Below are 24,960 nucleotides of genomic sequence, written 5' to 3'. Positions count from 1 at the left end.
GGAAATTGAAAAACTGAATTGAAAAAAAAAAAGCCAACGGTCCTAGAATGGCCACTTGAGGCTGGCTATAACTTGTTTCCCCCTACATGACAACTATACAGGGGGTGACTTTTAACCTGTTTATATTATAGTAAGGCTAAGACAATGGCGCTTCACAAACCTATTGGTGATGTCACAATCTATGGTTTTTGGCAGTTTCTTCCTGGGTTAGAGCCAAGTAATTGATAGTAAACTGAGCCAAGGGCAACATCCACACTGATGACAGCATGAAAAACATACAGTTAAACATTTCTTCCAAGAGCCTACCATGGGTAGATTTTACTATGTATAGTTCACATCCAGTTCACATCTTCACATCAACAGGTAATCTACAATTTAGGTAATTTATGTTCAGTCTCTCCCGTGCTGATGAGGTGAATTCTTATGCAGTAAGCTGGAATACCTCTACGTCCTTGGAAACTTAAGTGTGGAATGTAACCTTTTCCATTTGGTCCCAGTTACCATTTGTACAGACAGATATATTCACGTTTCCTCTCACTTGTCCATACGATGTATAGTTACTCTAGACTATTACCTTAACGATCTGCAAACTACCCTGAATTGCAAGTAGACACCCGTGCAGTCCCTGGGCCAGGAACTGAGTGCTCAAGGGCAATGTGCACTCCAGCAGACCTGCCTGTCGATAATTTCCCAATCCCCTTCTCACTTTGCAAAGCAAACACACGTCAGCAGTCCAATTAACTACTACAGTTCCTTGACTGTTATTGGTGTGTGAGTACGCGTTGCCTGCAATTATTCAGTGCACCTCAGTGTGCACTACACGGCCTCACAGTATAATAACATTTTTCTTTGCCGCAATTATCACGTTGGAGCAGTGAGCAAATTAGGATCTTTTGCACAATTGACCTTGTTTGGGTTCACCTGTCTGGTTTCAAATGTGTTTGCAGAACCTTTGATATACTTTATGAAGCAATAAATAAGGTCTGGCTTATCTCTGCTCAAAAAATGTGCATGTTGCTCGATGTGAATTCAACAAATATGTGAACACATCTTGTTATTCCTGGTCCATGACCTGGTTTGTGCATAAACTGAGATGGTTTGTGTTGAATTGGGCAAACTTCGGCTGTTGAAAGCTGCTCGTTTACACTGATTTCTAGAATAACATTGTGGGGCTTTTTGTTAGATTGTAAAAAATTCGTGGAAATGGGGTACTTATTTAACCGCTTGCCTTTTAGCAGCGGTTTTCTAAGAATGCAATAATGTTTTTTAGTCTGCTATTCCCAGTACAATGTAAACAAAGTAGATGGTGCACTTTTAAAAGGGCAGGTGAAGTGAAATTACCGGAGTAGCTCTTCAGGAAAAGGAAAAGTAAGCGGCTACAGGAGGTTGTAATTAGCAAATTAGTTTGCTTTTCAGAGGGAAATGGTCATTAATGTGGTGCTTTATCAGACCTGTTTCCTCTGTCTGCTGTCTCTTTAGTGCTCTGTCCAGATTTATAGCAAGTCTGCTCTTGTTCGCTCTCTGCCTGCCTCTGTGTGTGTTTCTGTCTGTATCTGAGTAAAAAGGGGGAGACAAATTCAGCCACATTATTGTGTTCTTAGCAACATCACCATGGTGTACTTTGGGAAATCAGATCGGCTGTTTCAGAGTAATTAGTAAGAGTTAAGGCTTTGTTATGATGAATATGTACCGTTAAGAATTCTGTCTCTCTGTGTTGCTGAAAACCTGAAAAACCCACTTTTATCCTTTCTATGTTAGCCTTTCCTTCTTCTCTCCTTCCTACCCTCCTTTCACCCATCATTCATGTCATCAGCAGTATCGTCCTCTCAGCAGAAGGCCCTACTTATCCACTCTGGCTAATCAGCATCCCCTCTGACCCCCTTGTTTACCCGTCCCCTTCTTTCTGGAGGCTGACACGGGTTGGTAATGATTTTTCCCCTCTGAGGGCTGCTCCTCTCAAATCCCCCATCTCACGTTTGTTGTGGGCGGCAGGCTCAGGGAGCGCTCAAGCTTTTCTATCACATATGGTAAACAAACAAACAATTATTGCCCCAATGACCATTTACATAACAGTAATAACAGTTTTTGGGATTACTGCACTTTCAGTATGTTGTCTCTTCCCTTTTTGAAGCATCTGGTTCATGAAAGGTCTCAATGAAAAAGTGCTCTTTAAATGCCAAAACTTTTTTTGTGTAATCAAAGCAAAGCTGTAATTTGAAGCATACGCACGGCTTTGAACAAAGACAACTATGTTCTCTTCTGCACCGACTTCCCAATCATCACTGTTAAAAACGCTGCCTCATTTCCTCTTATTTCTCTGCATTAGTAATTCTGATGAAAGGCAGAGGTTGCTGGTCCAAATGTGAGAGAGCGTCTTTGGTGGTTTTCCCTCACTGTAATCGATATGAATACTTATGCCTGGATTTAATCAAGCCTGCAATATCAGTGTTAACACAACAACACTAATTAGCTTCCTGTACAGTAGACGGAACAGCCTTAATCTCTGCTGGCAATCAACATTTGCCAGACATTATTTAAATGATCTCTAAGCTAATATACGGTTACATTTAAGATCAACTGACAAAGGTCGGTCTGGTTTCTGCTCCTCTTTTTTTTTTTTTTATATTTTAAAACATTTGAAAAAAAAAGGTCTCTAGGTTCCTTTATGGTGAATATTTCTCAGTCTTGGAAAAGTTTTGTGATCTCAAAAAGCTCCAAAAAGCCCCAGGCGGATTTGTTGCATGTTACTATTGCATTTGATGGAGCAGGTAGTAAATATTCTTCTACATTCTTGGCTGCACTGCATAGGTTTGATTAATTTGTTTGTATGTTTATATTCTGGGTTTGTTTCTATATCATGTTCAGCCTGCAAGTTATGCAGTTAAAGTCTCACATGGCCTTATTTACTCCCTGATGTATCCATCCTATCCTTTAAAATTGGTAGTTTATTTCAGCTTCCTATTGTCTGTAGCCACAGGTGGGACTTGACTGCAGTGACTTGATCTTAAGGATTTATTCTACTGAAATTTAAAGAACCACTACTTCACAAAACTAAGCTTTGCCACTTGTGCTGCTGTGAATATCAGGGATTATCCTGTTTCGCAGTGTGTTCAACTTGCTAACCAGCTCAGAAGCTGTTTGTCTTTTCAACAGGCTCGAGAGCCATGTCATTATGGCACTGTATACGTCTGGAAACATCTCCACTCTCCGCAACTATGATATCAACAACGGCAAACTACATTGTCTTTTTACAAATGTTGCTCCTGGCTTTGCGAGCCTACATCGGCACCCAAACACATGTACAACACATTTGTTCAGCTCGTCTGGATCGATGTGGATGGCGATTACGTTCTTATTAACACCGAACGTAAGATGTTAATATTAGACTTTGTTGTAAGCTAACACTAGCCTGCTGGCGCTAACCCACTCATGCAAGCCCTTATCAATCCCATTGCCTTTAAATAAATTAAATCAAATGAATGATACATGTTTTAGTTGGCCTTGCTGGTCGAGATAATCCTGCCCACAGCCCCTGACATAAATAGTTTGTGGTTCAAGACGAGTAAAGAGTTTATGCCGATCTGAAACCAGTTTTCCTGGCTGAGAGCCGGTTCTTTGACTGTCGAAAAACGAAGAACTGGTTCACCGGCTCCAAACCGGCCCTGGAACTGCCTTGGTGGAGAAGGGGTATAAGTAGCTTGACGACAGCGAGAAACAATGAACAATATGAATGATATTTTGATTTTAGTGATGCCTCACATGTAGACTTGTGGTCTGTGGTGTGTGATAAATGGACTGTGTTAATATTGCACCTTTATCCACAGTGTTTGACTGAGTTTAAAAAAGGTGTTTTATAAAATAGCTGTGAACGTATGGAAATCTGGCTTGACCTCTTGTGTTGATGTCTGCTACATATAAGTTGTTTTGGCATTATGATGCTTCATGATTGTTTCCATAGTGGGTAAAAATTAAATGATTGTGTTTGTGCTTAGCTACAAGCTGGATTGTATTTTCCTGTTGTGGTGATGTTGCTGGTTTGGAGTGGAGCTTTAATATTGCTGCACTGTAATCAGGTCTCTTGTTGATCGTAATGTTGTATATTGGATTTATAGATGTAAACATAACTGTTTATTGTATTTGTACACAATCCTTTTTGCAATGTTATTTTCATACTGGCTGTATGGGATCCATAGCTTTTGTCACACCACAGGAGAGACAGTCACATTCACAATTTTTACGCAATCTTTATATTCAGCTAAATAAATTTAAAACTAATTTTGAGATATATTTTTATATGGCAACTGTCTTTACAATTCGTCATCATCAGGAAGAGATCTGTTTGCCCCAAGTCACGGATGTGTGTGATTTTAGCATGCAGAGATCAATAATCATCTCCTGCAATGATCACATGCTTCTGCTGCTGCTGCATCATGGCTAGTGCCTGGCTAACATAAAGAACATTTCACATACAGTGGGGAAGGTTTACTATTACCATGTTCCCACTTCATCTTTGCTGTGCTTGGTCTAGACTTCCAAAAAAGTGATAAGGTCAAAGTCAAAGTAGAGGGTAAATATGAACTCTGTACATGCTCGGTTTTTGACCAAACTGAAATATTCATATCCAAAATATCGACAAAACAAGCAAGTCTATGTTAATATGCCTTTGCCCCAGTGTGCTGTTTGGTTGAAGCAGACACTTTAGTCCTTGCATTTGGGAAGGAGAGAATAAAATACCTCATCTTTATTGTGCTCCAGAGAGGACATTCAGAGCCGCTTCATCTTGAAATTCATTGCTGTCAAAAGCCTAATCTACAACCTGGGTATATAATGTCATCTTAAGTTTTGGTCTCTTTTGTTGCATTGGAAAGGATAGATGATTTGGCATGTTATTACCTTAGCCAGGAAGGATCATGCCTTATCTCTGCAAAAGGCTAAGACAAAATACAGCAATTACCCAGGAGAATTGAAATGTCAAGGCAGGTTTAGCATTTCCAGCAATAGAAATTGGATTTCTTCCAAACTTTGCTCAAGTAAGATATTGAAGTATGTGTTCTCTAGTGAAAATGGGGCATGGAAAGGTCTGGACTGGGACAAAAAATCAGCCCCTGCAATTTTTGCCCCGATCAGACCACCACAACTGTTGACTCACCATCTATCTTAACACTCTCCTAACCATGTAGATATACTAATCACATCATTCTACACTACACTACATGTAGGCTACATAAGACAGCCCTCATCCCAGAGTGTCAATCCAAACACAGGATGTCAGGATGGATAACTTTCCTTCACAGTGGAAGCTCCATTGCTTACTGTAAAATCATGATCTACAAATGCTCAAGAAACAAATGTTTACATATCAAAAAAGATCCCTTTGGGTGGGTAAACTACCCTGCAGAGACAGAAATGTCCTACTAGCACATTTAACACTGTCACACTAACATCATAACTTTCACTGTAACTGCTAGTCTGTTTATCACCTCCAAATCTACTAACAGCTGATCACGCTGGCACAGATAACAGTAAATTAGCATTTGGCAGGATCTGCCTGATAGGCTTGTTTGTTTTTCCTCATAAATTTTCTGTGGCTTCTATGCGTTTCTTATACATTTTTATTTTCTGGCTGTGATTGATTGATTGATTGACAGCAGAAGGGGCCTACCTGTTTTATTGGCCATTAGGCAATCAGTCAACCAAAAAATAAATTAAAAATATATTTATTATTATTATTATTATTATTATTTTTAAAGTTGATAGGCCCAAAAAACCTGCCAGTCTACCAGGCCCGGAAATAACTGTGTTTCTGACTCTGTCTCTATACTGCAAACCAACATTATATTATTAGTTTATTATAGTTTGCAGTTTGAATTGCAATTTATTAGGCATGTTTCTATATGACCTGATGAAACTTAAGTGACCTTAGCTGTACATCAACCCATAGTAATCAAACCTTTGGTTACGGTGGGTGAAAGAGGCCAAGAGAATGGGTATTAATTAATTTCTAAGGGCTTTGGTTCTAATAGAACATTTTCCCTGCTATTTTATTAGGTCAGCTATAATTATGTTACTAGCTGCAGCAAGTAATTCCATTAAATTTTGCCATGGTTCAGAAACTGTCTGTGTTAGAGAATAAAGATACTCTTAAAAGTCAGACAAGAGAAAACTTATAATTATAATTTAATGTAGGAACAAAGGAACAAAAGGAAGGAGAAATGAAAAGGAATCTGACATATATGGGAATAAAGTGATGAAGACATTGGTCTTTACAAAAACCAAGAAAATGAACAAGAGTGAAAATTATGATCACATGTGTGACTGGTCTGTCGAATAGTTTGTGTTCCTTCACCCTCTGCCTCTGAGAGATTTGAAACCAAGTCCAAACCCCTTTTGCTTATGTGCAGCTGTCACCACCTGACAAAGAATTCAGAAAAGCAGAGTGGTGAAGTCAAAACAGCTCGTGACCTTGTCTGAAGCATCTAACCTCTCTCCAGGTCCCCAGTGTTCTGCATTTTGCACCATGGGAAGCACCTGTCTCCAACTTCCCCTCAATACACTCAGGACATCACCCACTGCTGTTCAGTTACCCCAGAAGCAGGGCGCTTGGAGAGGTTTCTGTCTATACATTCGGCATATGCTGAACCATTAGTGGACAAGACAGGAACAAAGCATTTTCAGGGGGAAAATTTAGAGGGTAAAGGGAAATGTCTATGGTATGGGAAATGTCAGCAGTCTGACATCTGCTTTCATGAATGCGTCATCAGAGGGCTTGATGACTGAAAAAGGACATTATTTGGAAATACGATGAGTCAAATAAAGCAGTTTTTCATTTCAGAATTACAGTCAGATACCTCCAAAGTAGTCATTTTCTATTTCAGATTTTAATGTTATACTTCATACTTTGTCTGATATAGTGGCCCTCGAAGAACAAGAAGAGCATTCCCAAGAGGTCACCACTTTGCTGTGATAAAAGACAGATCCATTTACATCCTCTGCTGTCTCTCCACACTGACTCCACAACCTTGCTGTCTGCCGTTGGGGTGAACATTGAGTAAAGACAGGTTGCTAAGGTTGGAGACTTGTGTAGAGCTCTGAATTCCCACACCCTTCTTCTGCCCGCGCTTCTTTTTCCTTTGCATCATACGTCTGGCACCGGCACAAACTAAAGCAGGGCCCATGATCTAACCCCAGCTACCCACTCCACAAATCACACAACAACAACGGGTGAAGGGGCTTTTCATGCCAGAGGTGTACTCTTACCCTCTGCGGTAAAGTTTCACATGCGTAATGTCTTTTGGCAACGTCACACTCATGTCCTACGTCTTGTAATGTGACAGGATAACAACTGAGCTGTTTACTGATTGTACAACAACACTGAACAATTGCACTATTGTGTGCTTTGAAACAGCTTTTACAGTTCCACCGCTGCAAAGGGAGCTACAGACTAACATTGAGGAGTTTTGGGTAAATTTATCCCCATGTCAGAGAAACCATAGGGCTGCATGGCTTTCTGTTAACCATCTCAGTGTCTGTGCTGGGATTGTCTGTGTTATCCATCAGAACATTTGGGAACAGAGCCATGAATTCAAACCGTTTTAATGCAATAATTCAACCTTCTGGGGAATTTTCTTATTTGCTTTCTTGCCAACAGTTAAATAAGGAGATTGATAGCACTCTAATGTTTATCTGAGAAATGTAAGGCTTCAGCCAGCAGCTGGTTAGCTTAGCTTAGCCTTAAGATTGAAAATCTAAAAAAAAGTAGTAGCTTGGCTCAGTCCAAATGTAACAAAATCCCCAAAAGTCTTGCACATAATCCCTGTAAAAAAAAGCAACTCCTCATTTTTACACTTTGGTTCGTATATGTATGAAACAAATAAGATATGACAGTTAATAAGGGAGCCACAGAGGTCACAGAACCAGGCTAAATTACGTTGTACATTTATCACAGACTTTATAAAGTTAAAACATTCAGCATTTGGGAAATTGTGTTCTTTCCCTTTTTGCTGAGAGATAAAAGATCATTACCACTGTCATGTCTGTCAGGTAAATACAGTATATGACTACAGCCTGCAGTTAGCTTGGCTTAGCAAAAAGCTGGAAACAAAGGGACACAGCAAGCCTGGCCCTGCCCAAAGGTAACAAAATCCACCTTGGTAACCTCACAATAATGACGCAACTTCAAGCAAAGTTCTGTTTGACGAGACTGGTATTGATCTTCTTATCGAAGAAGAAAACAAAATACTTTTTTATAATAAAAGATGACACATAATACCTTTTTAAATGACAAAATTGACAAAACATGAAATGTAATAAACAAAGGCACCTTCATCAGCAAAGTGCTTGTGTCAAGAATTGTGATATATACATTGTGTCACATTCACAATGAGGTAAATCTTGGCAAAGCCCACCAAGGCCCACTTATTAGCCCGGTCCAAGCCTGGTCCTTCCCATAAAGGCCCATTCAATCAAAAATGATGTGGAAACCATTGTTGCAGGATTATTGTAGTGTGGCTGTAAATTGTGTGTAAGGCTCATTATCAAAGGGGCCTCCCTGGCAGAGCTTTGGCACAGGGGAGCCCGACAAGCCCGGGTCTCACCATCTGTAACTGGGGTATTGGGAGCGGGGGGGCTTGTGCTTCCACTGTGTACATGCATTAGAGAACTTTTCTCTTGGGCAGAAGCCAAAGCTCCACAAAGTTTCCCAAGCTTTATTGTAAACGGTAAAACCTTTGAATATAGTGGCTCAAGCTGCAGGGAGAAGTGAAACTACCAGTTATGGAGCAGACATATGGTGGATTAGCAGTAGTGAGAATTCAAGACTCGTTTCCCCATAGGGTCAATAAAGTGTGCCGCATATATTTAATGTATGATGACATTTAACCAATATGGTGTGATAGGATGTAATAGCATGCAGATAGTTTTATTCAAATGACCATGGATTGGTTATGGCCTCTTAATTGTTAACAGTAACTTAACAAATGGCAATGTATTGACTTATTTTCTTAGAACCAGCCCTTTTTAATGAACAGTTCCTTGTTGCTATGTTTATATATACAGTGGCTATAGTAATGGGTTCTGGCCACAGCTGCAGCATGGAAGAACATGGAGATACCTCTCATGTTTGCTAATCATGTCTGTAGGTGAAAAGGGGAATCAGAGACTCTCTCCCAGAGTGCTGCAATCTGGATTTTCACTGAAAGTTTTCAAAGTCAATTAGAGGAACTTTGGGCCTTCCCTGGAGATTTTCTACCTGTCTGTTGTGATAATTCGTTGATCAGAACAACGACCATATTAGACTTTGAAACACTCCTAATTGCTTGTGTGCATTTGTTAGTTGAGTGCTGGGAAACCTGACAAACGCATTCAAAGGACCAACAACACTGTCAGGGACAAGTTTATTGATTTGAAAGGAGCCTGTTGACAACTTGTAGTAAATGGCATGATTAGGCACTAAGATAAAAAACAAGTTATGGCCGTCATATTGGGATTGTTCAATACTGAAACGTCTGCATCCATTCAGTCATGATTCCCTCCCAGCCTTGTCGTAATTCAAGCTGTCTGAATCAATGCAGCTATATTTTAGGCTTTAAGCCAGCCCGGCAGTTTGATTTGGTAAATTGTTGCACTCCCAGTATTCATGCAGAAGTTATTAAGGTGTTGTCATCCCTTCAGGTTCTATATAACACCTTAATCTAATTATTTTCTCATCAAATTAAACTACAGCAGGATTGCAACACAAAACAAATAGAGCATAAGAAAACTGCCCGGAAGCTTTAAGAACTGCAACATGTATAAACATGATGGATGATTTTACCAGATTTCATTGCATTTCTACTTTTAAGGGAATAGACATATCAGGAAATATGCTTTTTTCTTTTCTGCTGGTGAGTTGGGCAGATAGGCAGATGCTACTAACACATCTATCTGTTAAAATATGTCCAGCAATCAGATTGCTAACTTAGCTTAGCAATAAGACTGGAAACAGGGAAAGAGCCAGCCTGTCTTTGTCCAGCTGTAACAAAATGTACCAGCACATCTAAAGCTCACTAATTCATTTTTTTTCAGCCACTAACAATGAAAATGACCATAGTGATAACATAATTATTACAGACTGTAAATATGGCTAATGGCTATTACAGAAGATTGACCATAAATCATTTCAGCATCAACTTTCCAAGCTAGATTTATATTTTTTGTAACCCCTTTGCCTGGGAAAACTCCTTTTTCAGGAGTGGATGATTACAGGAGCAAAGGAATAAGTAATTTTGCATCCTTATCATCCCTGTGGAGAGTTGCACATGCTCAGTACTGATTGGGCACTGTAGAAAAAGGCGACCGGTAATGAGAGAATTTATGAGCTGAGGCACAAGTAAGCATTTTTAAATGTCCTGGGAATGAGATTTTAGAAACTTTAACTATGTATTGCTACCATGACAATTAACCTTTTTGTTAATTGATAACTGCTTAAAACTAAAACTATTTGTATGGAGGCAAATGAACTGACTTTGGGACAGCAGATTTCTCAGTCAAGTGAAAAATAACCTGTAACAATTAACCCTTGTTTGTTGCTTGTTTATTCTGACCCTTATTCTGGCCATAAAAAAAGAAGTAAAGAAACAAACTGGGATATAATTATGTATAGTATTTCTTTCTTTCTGGTACAGTACATAATTCTGTATGCCATAATTCTTCAAGTTCAACTAGATTGAAATCCTCATCACCTGTTTTAAATAATGGCCATCTGTAAATGTTCAGTGTTTACGTAAATCACAACTGCCTTAGTACGCACAAAATGATCCACCAAAATGACTGCTGAGGGCCTCCGCTCAGGCACTTTCCCAGTAATGATTGATAAAGTGGAGCTTGTGGAAAGCGCAGCCTGCCAGAGTAGGTGTTATATGTAAAACATCACAGGCAGTTAACCAAGCAGCACATGACAACACTGCTCATGCACAAGCAGTTGCTGTGCATGACGAGTGCTGTGAGAACTGGCCATGTTGGAAGGCAGATGGATGCAGCATCCCATCGTTTCAGAGGCTGACAGATTTCAGAGAGAATTGTCAAGGATGGCTTGGTGCTGAATTTGGACCAGAACATCTTCACATGCAGGCTTCGAATAATTGAACCTCTCTTTAGGAGTACAGTAACACATTGACTCGCCTTTCATCTGCTTCCCACAAGTGCAAGGCAGTGACAAGTTCTCATGGAACATACGCAGCAATAAACAGCATAACATGGCAATTGTAATGCGAACAGTATGCTGCCACTCGAACGAGTAATTGACTTCAGCAGACCTACAATCAGTGCCCTGTTCGCAGAGAGAAAGCCCACTCCTTTCCTGTAAGAGTGTCCAATATTAAGATCAAGTTTGGGTTTTCTTTCTCCGCACTAGAATCTACTTAACAGTTGGGGGATTTGATCTCCGTTAAACAATACTAATTATGTCTATATTTTGTTGAATTGGCATACTTTTAGATAGAACACGATTAAAGCAGTAAAGAAAACCTTTCTTTACTCTGCTTCAAAGAGCAGACATTGAAAAGAGTCATCTGTTATCATAGCATCTCAAAGGATGTCCCTCTTTATTATAATGCTCAAAGCAAATGGCCTTTTACTTTCTGTGAATGGAAAGTGCGTGCATGTCATGTGTGTGGTCTAGCTGATGTTCCAGTGGTCCTCTACTGTAAATAAGGAAACATGCATATGCTACTGTCTAATTCCATTTTCATTAACATTTGGAAATTGAAACTGCAGGGGACTCAAAGGAAATGCCAGTTACAGTACTTGTCACTTTATTTGGTCAGAAAACCAAATCTGATCCCCACCCAAAAAGTTTCTTTTTCAAACCCAGAAGTTTCCTCAATGTCATCATCTCTGGCCCAGTTCTGTCTTTTTAATGAATCAACCAAAAGCTTTGTAGTTTGATTAAACAGAGTCTTTGTGAAAGGTGACAGCCACATACATGTTCAATGCTCTGCTGACATGAAAGACTTAAAAAAATATTGAACCAGCGCATTAAAAATGCAGCTCATGAGCCGCTTAAGTAGAAAAACAACTTGCTTTCGTGTTTTTTCATATTCTGTTTGTGTAGCGGCTCATTATGTCATGAACGTAATCCATAACAGAATGCTTTCTTGGATACTTGTGGACACACACAAGCTCTAAATAAGAATAGATTTTATCACCGCCTCATCCAGGAACTCAATAGCCGCATTGTATGCTGAAGGATTTCTACTTTGGCTTGGACTGGAACAAATGGGTGGCCTGAAAATAGCATCCAGGTTCTGCTCATAAGCCATTTAACCAAGAGATCCTCCGCCGCACTGCTGGTTTTGTTCACTGTTTATCTAATAACAATCTTGACTCCTTTCTTTTCGGCCATGGTTATTAGTTTGTTTGCCATTTACGGGTACAGCCCTCCTCCTCAAATCTCTATTGTAAATACCTCTCATACTGAGCTCAGGGTATTTGGTTTGGTGTGCAATTTCCGCGCTGCCAAGGTTAAGCGAGCAGGACTAATTGAATCTTGCATGTCTTCTTATGATTTATGGTGGAACAGAATAGATTCAGAGGCTTGATCTCCTATAATCTCTCTCATTACGGGAGATGTAAGAGGAGATGATTGTCCAGCTTAATTTAAAACGTCTGCAAATTTCTCATAACCTCTTTGATTCTGCACTGGCTCTCATTTGCGCACGGCCGACTGTTCGGTGCGAGTGCCAGCTGAACCCTGTGCCAAATAAGGTGCTCCCTACCCCAAACTTTAAAATGTCTTTAAAATTCACAAGCTCATTAAAATGCTGCCATTTACTGGTGGCTTTAGTTGTTTTAGGGTTAAAAACCCAACACAAAGGAGAACTGCAAGACTGAAGATCAAATTATGTGAAAATTACTTGTTCTCATGTTAGTTGATTTTTCTGTGTCTTCATGTACACCTAGTTCACAATCCACAGTGACTTCTTTCTTTCATCCTGCTACATACTGCACTCTAATGGTTCCTTTCATTTCCTGCTGAATTAGCTGGAGTCTGCATCATATGAGGATGCAGGTCGTCTTCTGAATTACCATGCAGGCTCCTTTCCAGGACTCTTGAGTCACTTTCCATGTTTACCATGGTTCACCTTGCCCTCCCTACTTACGTGATGTCCTGTCCAAACATCCTGTTTTACTGGAAATGTGTTAGTATGGGAGTTCAACATTTGGAAATGGTATTTCATGCCATCTTTAAACATTTGTGTAACCAGGTATGAAGCAGTGTAACTGTGGCAGTTTATACCTTGTTCCTAATTCTTGCAATAGTTTAACAGTTTGGGTAAAAACACTGATGTGCTTTCTGTTGGTTAGCTTAGCTTAGCATACATGGTGGAAAAAGGGGGAAAACATTGGTATTGATCTTCTCATGTAACTCTTGGCAAGAAACACATCAGTGTGTTTCTCCAAATGCAGAACTACTGCCTTACTGTGGAGGGAGGCTTATATATTTTATCCAGAGAAAAATCAAACATGCTCTTTCTTTGTCAGCATCTGTCTGCATTGCGGCCTCACCTCAGAGCTGTCCAGTAAAACCACAGTCTTTTATCAGGTTCCTGAGGAGCTCCACTCGCGTAGTCGTGGGTTAAGTGCTTCGCTGAAGGGAACTTTGAAATTAGTTAGTGCGGGAGGGGAGAGTGTTACTCATTAACTTTCTCTACACATTTTCACAAACAGTCGGGGGTTTAAAATTGACGGCTTTCTGGTCACAAACCTGCATTTTATTATTTCCCCCCAAAACTCCTGTAAAATCACAGACAGACTTGCTCAAATATTTATAAAAACTGCTTACAAATACTATATATATAGCAGATTACTGGAAACCTTTGTATTATATATAAAGGGGGAAATGTTTATTCCAAGGCAGCCAATGCCATGTCTTAGAGCTGAAGAGTTGGCCAGTTGTTAGCACGGTGGTATTTGCGGTTTCTTTGCTAAAACCCTTCAGGATCAAACTTGTAATAAGAACAATGTGTACTGATGAAGAGCCGGGCCCCACTGCTAGCTTTGCCATGGTCCTCCAACCACCTGAAACTACAGGTCAGGATTACAAATTGTCCCAGGAGGATGAGCCCTCCTCCTCCTCCTTTAACCTTTGACTTGGTCAGTTTGAGTGACACACCCGGAGGAAACACGATGCAGAGGTACTTTGCCTGAATGCTTTCAAAACACTCTGTGTTGTCTTTTCTTTGGAGCTTCAAGGGATCGTGAAAAATCTCTAATTATTTCTCATGTGGCATTGTGTTACAATGTCTGGCATCTCTTTGTTCAACAAAAACCAAAAAAAATATCCCCCAGCCTTTGAGTGTCACATGATTTTCTTTTTTTTTTTTAACACAGGCTTCACACATGCCATCACATTTTTTAAATTAAACAATCTTATTTAGTCTCAAATATTTATGTTAATACAATTACACTAATGTTTTTCCACATATTAGGATTTCCAAATGTTTGGATTATATTTGCATGGTGGCGTGCGCCCTGTGTTTGATGTTTCTCAGAGCATGAAAGCAGCAGACGCTGCGGTTCACGGTGTTTGCAGATGTTTTACTTACATGTATTCCTTTTCTTGCAGAGAATCAGATAAAAGATTGATACAGTTCTCTTATCTGTCTGTTAAAGTCACAGTGAAGCAGCAGTCAGGGCATCTTTAGCTTCTGTAATGTGAAGTTTTTACAAAGATAAAGGATAAAAAAAACAATCTGCCTACCAGCACCTCTGCAACTCATTAAGTGACATGTGGCATCTTGTTTGTTTAATCACACAATAACTACATGTTGTTGGGTTAGAATTTTCACTATTTCTTCTTATTTCTGAGGTCTCATTGTCACGTATTTCCAGGAAACCGGGAGAGACTTGAGGCAATCACTGTGCCTGGCAACAAGATTTCAGTCCTGGTCAATTTGACGACACCCTGGTGGAAACACTTTGATACTCCAGGTCCCAAAATACTGGGCACAGCAAAACAAACTATTGCCATTTTAATAAAGAGGTCAGGAAATAAATGGCCATTAGTCCTCAAACAACGAAAGCGAAAGTGGTTGGCAATTTTGCTGAGAAGCTGGAGGTATACAGCCTGTTTCCTGTAGCTAACAGCTCAGCCTGGCTGCTCCACTTGTTCCATTACTCACAGCAATATTTCAAACTGATTGGAAAGGTCAAGCTCACTGACAAACATTGCATTTCCTGTGACTACTTTATAATGAAAGACATCTTGTGTTTCACAGGTTAAATGCTTTATTGTGAAGTTGCAACTGTAAGAGACGTTCAGTTTGCATGAGCAGTAACTTAATACAGAATTTTTCTGGGAATGACACCCAGCTCCCAATAATGCAAATATATAATATAATATAATATAATATAATATTGCAGTACTTTTCAACACTGGGCCATAGGCTAATTCACCAATATGTTACCTCATTTGGCAATAGATAGCAACTTAACAGACAGTTATTTTCATGAAATTTTGTGAGATTATTACTTAAGAGATGCTGGGTTGCTAGCTGCCAGGCTAGCCGTCTCTTGTCTAATTTAATGTATTTTCAAGAACAAATTTGTATGATTTCTTAGGAAAACTTAGTAAGTGATTCATATGATATCCAACAAGATAACAGTTTTGCTGATGTAAACATGTTGGTATGATTATGACACAGAACTACTTAAGTTTAGGTGAACCACTTGTCTTTCACTTGTCTTTTTAGTAAAAAAAAAAACCCTACTACTTACTTACAGAATTGCTGGGCTCAGTTGCTTCTGACGTGGAACATGTCTAAAGTACTGGCCTCCTGGGTTAAAGCCCTGGTTTGTACAATCCACCTTCCCTCCCACTCACCCTTAATGTGTCTATGGTCTGTATGCTAGATAAACAGTCAGCCAACAGACAGTTTTGTGTGATGGCTACAAAATTAAGTGCATTTTGTTACAGAGGAATAATTAAGAAGTGTTCATGAGAACAGTCTGTTTATTTCCAGTCTTTATGCTAAGCTTGGCTATCTGACTACAGGCTGTAGCTTCACAAAGTGAAACAGCATAAATGTAGAACTATTCCTTTAATATCAACGGCTTTGCCCCAAGAAGGAAAAGAGGGAAAGTACTGGATAAACAACTGGTGGTGTGATATTTTCAGTGTAAATGTTTTTATAGTTGACTTGTAGCCTGAGCAGTAATGTGTGTAGGATTGTGGGATTTCCGTGGAACAATTTGCTGCATAAATGTTTCATCAACAAGTTAAGAGAAGTGAATTAACTTTTATACCTGTTTATAAGGCTCCCCTGACTGAATGCAGCAAAATTGCTTTTACATCATGTACTGCAGTAAAAATGAACAAGGTGTATATAAAGCCTTTTGTTGTCGGCTATGACTCAGCTCCGCAGGAAGGTCCTGCTAGGAACTGTGATTGCTTTGTCAAAAATTGCCCTCATTTAGGGAAATTAATGGCTCACAACAGTAACTGAAGGTGCCGTGGTTTGTGTGTTTTTTTTAAAAGGAAACATTGACGGAGTTTAGAAAGAGCGGAGTCTTGTTTTTTTTAAGGGAAATTTGGCTTCCCTTCCCAATTAATTTCTACTCAAACTGCACTGTACCTGCGTGTTTTGTGCTCCTGATCTATCTATATTTTCTTAAAAGCCATCATTACAAGAACATAGTGGCAAGATTACCATACTTTTTGGTCTGCAATATTTTTTAGGAACAGTGTTGAATTGATTTAGTTGTTCTGGGGTGTCTTTTGGAAACTGGAGGAGAGATGCACATCCCTGAGAGCCTTGCGCCTTGAGTGGTTTAATAGGTTGGGAAGAATTCATTCGGGGCTGGCTGACTCTCCATGAGTCTAGCATAATAATGACACTTCTAGTTTCCACTCAGGACACATGAAGGGATGGGAGACACTTGCAGCTTTTTGCATTGTCACAGAGCTCATCTGTGGTGTTTTTAACTTAAGTTAGGACATCCAGGGAGGCCATGACATCTGTTGTCAGGTCATCTTTATTATGGATTTGTTATATGATGACAAACATAATGTGTGAAGCGTTTTAGACATGCCACCACTTTCACCAACTGTGCATTTTATATAGGTTAGTAAATAGACTGATGATTGGTTATATCCAGATGTTTGTGGTAGCTGTATACCTTCCTGTCCTGCAGCCTCACTGCATTCTTAGGCTGGACTTTCTACGTACAGATAATACCACAGCTGATGTGACATACTGTACCATTATTCTATGATTCTCTGGAGTGCTGAATGGAAAAATGAGGTTGTATTTTTCTCAGCCCGTGCCCAGCAGAGGGCTAAATTGGCACTCGTCCTCAGCGCGGGCACTTCCAAGAGTTCAGTGGAGCACTTTCATTTTTAATAAAATTCTTGTTTCAGACTTTAATTACTTCAGTCTTACTCATTCTTTCATCTGAAATGATAAAAAGATCCCATTGCTGTCATTTCATGTCCAGTGTACATTGCTGGTGTGTAACAACCGTAACATCTGCCCCGACTGAGTTTTATATGAACAGTGAATTCAACAACTTCACGCAGCAGACTCAAAACACTCTGCAGGACTCTCGGCTTTCCATTTTGCTCTTAAATCTTTCATCCCTCTATTCTATCCAGAGATCTCCTTCCCAGCTTCTCTTCCGCCCCCCTCCTCATCACAGCCTCTCTATCATCCATTTTCCTCTGCTGTTGACAAGATAGGGTATCTATGACATAAGAGCCTGTACCCGTCATGCTTGCGTGCTCAAACTGTTGCAGGAATAATCCAACATGGGTCATGCAGTGCTCAAGTAAACACAAGCCTCGGACCACCAAGGCTGGCTGATAATTTGGAAGATAGTGAAAGCGAAGCCCTTGAGAGCTGTGGGGATAAAATATAGCTAAGTGTAGAGAAAAAACAATATTGCACTCACAATCATAGAGGGCAGATCAAAGGGGATGGAAATCCCAGTGAAATTCCACATTAGCTGACCAATTCAAAACAATGTCAGTATACAGTATTAGTTTAGATCAGGTGTCTTTCTAAAGGCTTTTGTGGTGTCTTACCATGCAGATATTTTTTGTCTGACTTTGGTATGTCTGCCTCAACCCTGATATAATGGAAGTGAATAAAATGTTATTTGTGCATTAAATACAATGCTTAAAAGCCCCTGAATACTTGGATTGAAATAACATCAAATATTCATGACTAAATAAGCAAAAAATTTGGGTTAAAGTCCAGAGAAAAACATCCTTGGTCATTATTTATTTAGAGTCTAACACACACTATGTGGGTGTGGTTTAATCAGAGTTGATGGACATGTTATGTCTGAAATCACTTCCTCACTCATTCACTACTACCCAGAGACACTCAAATAGTGGAACAATATCTGCAGGCCAACATACCACATTTCATTTTATTTTGCATTATTGGGCAATATTTCATAGTAAACTGTCAGCACGTTGTAATTCAATAGAATCTGAGAGAAAACTCGACTTCGGCACCTTTTCTTGGCTCTGTGTTCAGGCTTCAGAAAGTCTATCTCATGACAGGTCACAGGTCATTTCATAGAGAGGGCGTTTTTTTGCATGCACATCCCTTTAATGGTGAAAGACTGATTCTATGGTGGAAAATCCTGCAGAAAAAAAATACTGGCATTGGCAATTTCTACCTACACCGTAAATCAACCCAAAAGAGAGACAAGAGAGACAAGAGAGTCTGACAATATATGCAAAAAAGCACAGTAATAATTCTCAATTGCAACTATATAACAGCATCAGGATAACAATCATAATCTGGATGAAGCCCATGCATGTGTCCGAGGTCGTCTGGTGGGAGGGGCTTAGGAAATAGAGGGGAGAGGAAAGAAATACCTAAGAAGGGCTGAATTTTCAATTTCTGACTTTTTCTTTGTTTTTTTAATTTTTCAGAAAATTTCATACTCAAGCTTTAAGTGAAAAAACTTTCGGTAACACTTTCTATGAAGACTACATCTATAGTGCATTATGAGCGCATTCATAGTGAATTATAATGCTCATTATAATCAATCATAATGCATTATGACTGCATTCATAAACACATATAAAGCTTCATGATGCACTATATCAACAGTTATAAATATAGCTTATAATGACTTATAAATCCAAGTGTCTTATGAGTGCTCTTGACTGGTTATGAACTACAGGCTGACTGAAGAGGCTTATAATACATTACAACTACTCATACCCCTCTATACACACACCTCAACAATCAATTGTTATAAGGACTCATAGGATGCCATAAGTATAAATAAATGATCAATGTATGCTTTAAGTAAAGTGAGGTTCATATAGACGCATCTATAATGCAGTATAGCATTGTAGTTTATAACCAGTCAAGAGCACTCATAAGACACTTGGATTTATAAGTCATTATAAGCTATATTTATAACTGTTGATATAGTGCATCATGAAGCTTCATATGTGTTTATGAGTGCAGTCATAATGCATTATGATTGATTATAATGAGCATTATAATTCACTATGAATGCGCTCATAATGCACTATAGATGTAGTCTTCATAGAAAGTGTTACCAAACTTTCTTTTCTTTTATTTCGGCAAACTCTTTTAATTTCATAAGATTTTAATGACACGGTTGCTCATGAAGTTGGAATTAAAATATTTTTTCCCTCTTTCCATGAACTGATTGTGACAATAGGATTTATTCACGACAGATAACGTGCATATCTTCTCAAAACTTAATTAATTAATCTCTTCCAAACATGTCACAATGAAAATGAAATCACAATTAACAGAGGATTGTCTCTGAAAACAAAATTATTTCGACTTCATGGGCAACCATGTATCTAAACATCAGGGTGTGTGCAGGGGAAAGGACCATTGCAACCGTTATATTAAAAACATGGAATATGTTGCACAATGATATTCTGTTTGAATTGAAAACATATACATTTACAGCATGTAAGCATTGCGTGACACAAGTCAAATACCCAGAGATAAAAGAAAGTATATGATACTGTTTGAAAACACATGATATTTGTTCAGCGTAATCCCCAAGCAGTACCAGATATAATGCAAATATTTAAAGATTTGTTACTTTAGGTGCACCAACAGTGTTAGGGGATAGTTATTCAGGCGGAGAATACTGTGTGCCAGTCTATTAAAATAGTTGAGGAGTGTAATAACATTTTTGACTTGAGCGCAGTTGGCTTTGCTCCATTGACTTCATCTTGGTTGAGGAGCTGCAATGACTGTCCTTGAGCAGTTTGGGGCCCTGTGGTCCATGTTATATATTTCTGCGTCTCTAAATCCATCCCCACACGCACCACAGACACATACGCACGCAGCACATACTGGCTCACACATCCCTGGTGATGATAAGGTCAGCCAGCAGTCATGTCATCCGTTAGCAGCAGGTATAGAGTTACACATGATTTCAATGTGACATCCAATAGCCACAGAAGCCTTAAACACAGATAAAGTATTTCATTTGAACTTGAACAAGAGAGGGATCATTTGATGCTAACCATGCACTGTATGTCTCATTTGCCTTTTGGCATCCCGGTTGACAATTTCTTCCAGTGACCAGAAATGCTCTTGCAAATATTTCAGCAACCCAAGCACTCGAGTGCACATACAGAAGAAGGCACACACGCAGGACTATGCGATACTACACATGTCGCCATCAGTATGCTCGGTACAATTTTCACCAAACACACCCTAGGTCAGCCTCAGAAGCATCTGCTGGCCGGTCCCCAGGAAGGAGTCATTTTGCCACGCGTCCATGTGTCCCCAGTGTCTTTAGTGTTCTTGGATGCCATCGAGTCACTTTTCAAAAGAATAAATCATGATTCTAGCAGACTGAATGATCGAATTACACCATTTATCTTTTTGTGACTAAGTTTAGCACTCTCGGTTTATTTGCTGCCATTTGAGTCTGAGTATTTCATGGCCTAATTAAGGATATTGATTGACTAGCAGAGTACTCGGGTCAGAAGCTTGAATCAGTCACTGACTGCAGCCAATCAATGTCTGCTAGTTTAGGCTGAGGTTGCTTTCCCTTTTGAGTTGATTAATTAACTCTTGGTTTTGGCTCTTCCCCAGTATTTAATGTGGATGCTTGTGCAAAACAGATTCCACAAAATCACACCTGTTTTAAGACCTTTAGTCCTGAAGGTATTGGTTTCTGGTGTTTCTGTTAACATGCTTCTAACACCGAGTAGTCTTGGAGCACAGGTGTTGGACGATATAGTTCAGTGCAAGGTGACCAGACGATTGGCTTAGATGACCAGTTTGTCCTGACAATTAAATAATTTTTATTTATCTGGTGGATTCCTAAGCTGCTGTGCATGTATGAGTATATGCCAAGATATAACTTGGTTATCACTCAAAAGAAACCATTCATTTCCACTGTGGATTACATTTCAGCCCGGCCAAGCCAAGCTGGGCTCATCCTTGTGTTTCCCTTTTTCATTTTCAAGACATGAAATTGTTGTTGATGATTTTTCACAAATCTCGATAAGATTCGAGTGTTAGCCAAAAGTTACACTCCCTCGCATGCGAGCGTAGGTTATGTTACGTGAAATTTCCTCAGTCTACAGCGAAGCTTTCTGATAGAGCCGTCAAGATGGCCGCCGGTGCCAATATAACTCACAGCATAGAGTGATGGGACTTGGCCAATCGATTGGCTTATTACTGACCTCTCCTCATCAGGGAGTGTGTTCTGCTTCCATCGCAACCGCAGTCAGTACTGCGGGGAGGATAATTGCAGTGTGTAGCGCACGGGGTGGGTCTCAAGTATCCCAGCACTCAGACTGTTGCCAGAGGAAAACACATTGATCTCTGAAGGTGATGAAAAGGCTCTCTCAAAGGCCCTGCTTCCTCCTCAGGAGCGTTCCAGCCTTGACACTGAACCGGAGCAAAATCGTAGATGATCCATTCGTGCCTGCCAGCCATAGTCGTATTCATGTCATTTGTCTTCTACGACTGTGTGTTTTTGTCAAAGAACCAGAAAATAGCAGCTTGTTCTGTAATGATTTTCAGACCCAGAAACTATGTGTTAGGAGTGTATGAGTGGGTGTGTGTCTTTGTTTAGGTGTAAAAAGCCACTGCAGGACTGTAACTACTCAATCAATGCAGATACTCTCAAGTGCAAAAACAGTTAAATTGTCTGCAATTAGTGCAACACTGTCTGTTTTACTCTGGTGGTGCGGGGAGAGAGATGCTTTTTTAATACTAGTTTCAATCTGTCTGATGCAGTGTTAATGGAGTCTGCAGGGACAGACAAATTCCTTGCATGGTAATAGATTGACTCGTGGTTTAATGAAGTGATAACTGGCATCTGGACAAACACAGCGCAGGACCAAACCAACAAACTCACACATGCAGGCAGCGAATTGCCATATTTATCAAGGATGGGTGGAGAAATGAATTCATTTCAACTTGATAACATCCTCTGACCACTACTGAGTGTACACACATAGAGAGGCAAGGACAGAGTATGCATCATTAACTTTTTTTTTTTAATCAGTTGCTGCTCTCTGTGTTGTAATGAATTCTGCTTCGTGTAATTAGTTTCAGATTCCTGTTGGGTGATGTCTTGGGACTATCTGACATTAACAAGTGTCCTGTTGGTTCTGTGAATTAGTTTTAACTTTAACATAATGATAACAACACTGACACAGACTCCGGGTATATCACAACTCCGTGCTCTTGTGATGTCTTGTAATTGAAAACTGCAGAAGTGAGTTTCATTAGAGTATGCGGAGCAGGCGTCACTGTTCATTACCCCTCATGACTGTTCGTTAGATTTAATTCAGCCCCTAATCAGTGAGATGTCTTGCTTTATGGCTGTTGTATAAATCAAAGTGTAAATTTCAAGCTAACTAATCATACTCTCTTGAGTAGCAATGTAAACACATGTCAATCTGCATAAAACCAAGCATTTGTTACAGGTAAATACAAAGATTTTTTTTCCAGAAAGTTGTGGAATCTGTTACGACTCTGTTGTATTTTATTCACAAAATGGAAAATTGGCTTTTAAACTGGGTAGACAAAGTGTGTGTATGTGTGTGTGTGTGTGTGTGTAAAACCAATCTATAAGATATTATGTGGTGGCAAAATAAGTGCACAAAAAGAGTACAATGAGGAAATGTAAAAATCAGACACAATGGTCTCTTTACCGGGCAACAGATTAAATGTAATTGGGAAGAATTATTTGGGAAATGGCTATAATCATCATATTTATTCAGGATATGGTAGCATTGGAGTTAAGTGCAGTTGGAAATAAGGATAATGAAGATATATGCCACAGGATCAGGGAATAATGTGAAATATCCTTTAGAACATTGTTTTTCTAGGTTAGGTTGGGATTCAAATGTGTGTCTTGGGAAAGTTGAAATAGCCCACGAATTCTTCTGCAGAATTTAGTGTTTATATCATGCTGCCAAAAACCCCTCTAAGTCTGTTATAACATAAAGAAGTCTTGATTTTAGGCTTGTATCTTAGCCCTCTTTGCACATCTTAACAAACTATTATACTATTCTGTATTATAATCTACAATTTAGTTTTTGCTTACAAGAAAAATAATCCCAACAGTTTGGCTCCTATTTAAAGGCAGTTAAAGAACCACCACTGTTAAGCAAGGTTGATAATAGGGTTGCTCTTTGAAATTGCTTGACATTACATGCTAACCGTGCTGAAGTCTGCTCCTTGTATCAGATATCTGGAATGGGGAAAGTTAACTCTAATTTCCAGGAGTTGAACTTCCATTGACACAATGTGAAGCTGGCTTTTAGTGAATTGCAAACATCCATAAATCTCATGTTTATATTTGGAAAAAAGAAAATCAGACCAGAGGCTAAGGTTGTGTCGGAACAGCCTCTTGGTACTTTTGTAATAGCCTTTAGTTGACCTTTTTCCAAAACTGTGACAGTCACTAAATAGATTGTAAGCTTTTCTTATGGTAAATAAGCACTTAGAGCTCAACAGGGTCAAGTGAACTAAGTTTGGACCAGCAGTCCACCAGTCATGCTACTAACATTTAGAGAACAATATGGTAATTTGAAGTGCCTGCATTTGCTTTCTGTCTCTTCATCTCTCTTAAATGTGAAAGGGTTTGAGGAAGTAAAGGGATTAGTAAAAGTAGTTCAGAAGGTCAGACGGAGTACTAGAAGGGCTTCCTTTCCGGAGCTAGTTTGGCAGGTCACAAGTTCACAGGGACTTTCCTATTTCTCTCAACAATACCCATGACTGATGACCTCAAGAAGAGTTTAAATCTGGTGGAGACACAGTCCAGATCTTCATCTCGTTGTGCTGTTATCTAAGTTTTGAATTGGAGACACAAGATGCAGTTGAACTATTGTAACCTCAAAGCCCTCAGAGGTCAGTAGAGTAGTTCAATAACCTATTCATGTGCAAAATTAGTTAATTTAAGAGCAGAGCACACAACTTTTTTTTTTATTACAAAAAGAGAATAATAAACTACATTAATGATTTCTAACCAAGTGTACCACAGGGGGTACATCTGCAGTTGCTTCAGGGAATGTGGAGAATAAGTGAAAAAATGATTGGAGTCAGGTGAAACACCTGGACAACCCTCTGGTTAGCAAGCAAGCAGAAAAGTGATAACTTAGTTAAAAGTCATAGATAAATTAATGAAGTGGCAAAAAGCAATGGTTGAATGAGACAGATGTTAGATGATGGATGAACGATAAGCAGAGTTGTCCATGAATGTGCCAAAAGAGCCCGTTCATTGAACATGGTCAAGTTTTTAGTGAAAGTGAACAATCTGTATTTAACAATGCATGTCAACACGAACATTGTTATGTCTTAGCACTGTCTTAAAGTAAGTCAAAGTGTGTTTTCTCCCTCCCTAAATCTGAACCAAACCATATTCCCAACCAAGTAAGTAACCAACTAAGGGAAACATTATTTTAACAGGAGGGAAAACCTAGTTGACAGGGGGACA

At 39.4% G+C, this 24,960-nt stretch overlaps 1 protein-coding gene across 1 annotated transcript in view; it reads left to right on the top strand.

Annotated features, from left to right (window-relative positions):
• LOC131989222 (uncharacterized) overlaps nucleotides 1–24,960 on the top strand; it is a 97,925-nt gene that overhangs the window by 56,248 nt on the left and 16,717 nt on the right. The window lies entirely within an intron of this gene.

Source organism: Centropristis striata, chromosome 17 (genome assembly GCF_030273125.1).
Source record: "Centropristis striata isolate RG_2023a ecotype Rhode Island chromosome 17, C.striata_1.0, whole genome shotgun sequence".
NCBI classification, from domain to species: domain Eukaryota; kingdom Metazoa; phylum Chordata; class Actinopteri; order Perciformes; family Serranidae; genus Centropristis; species Centropristis striata.
This window is presented reverse-complemented; position numbering and strand designations above follow the sequence as displayed.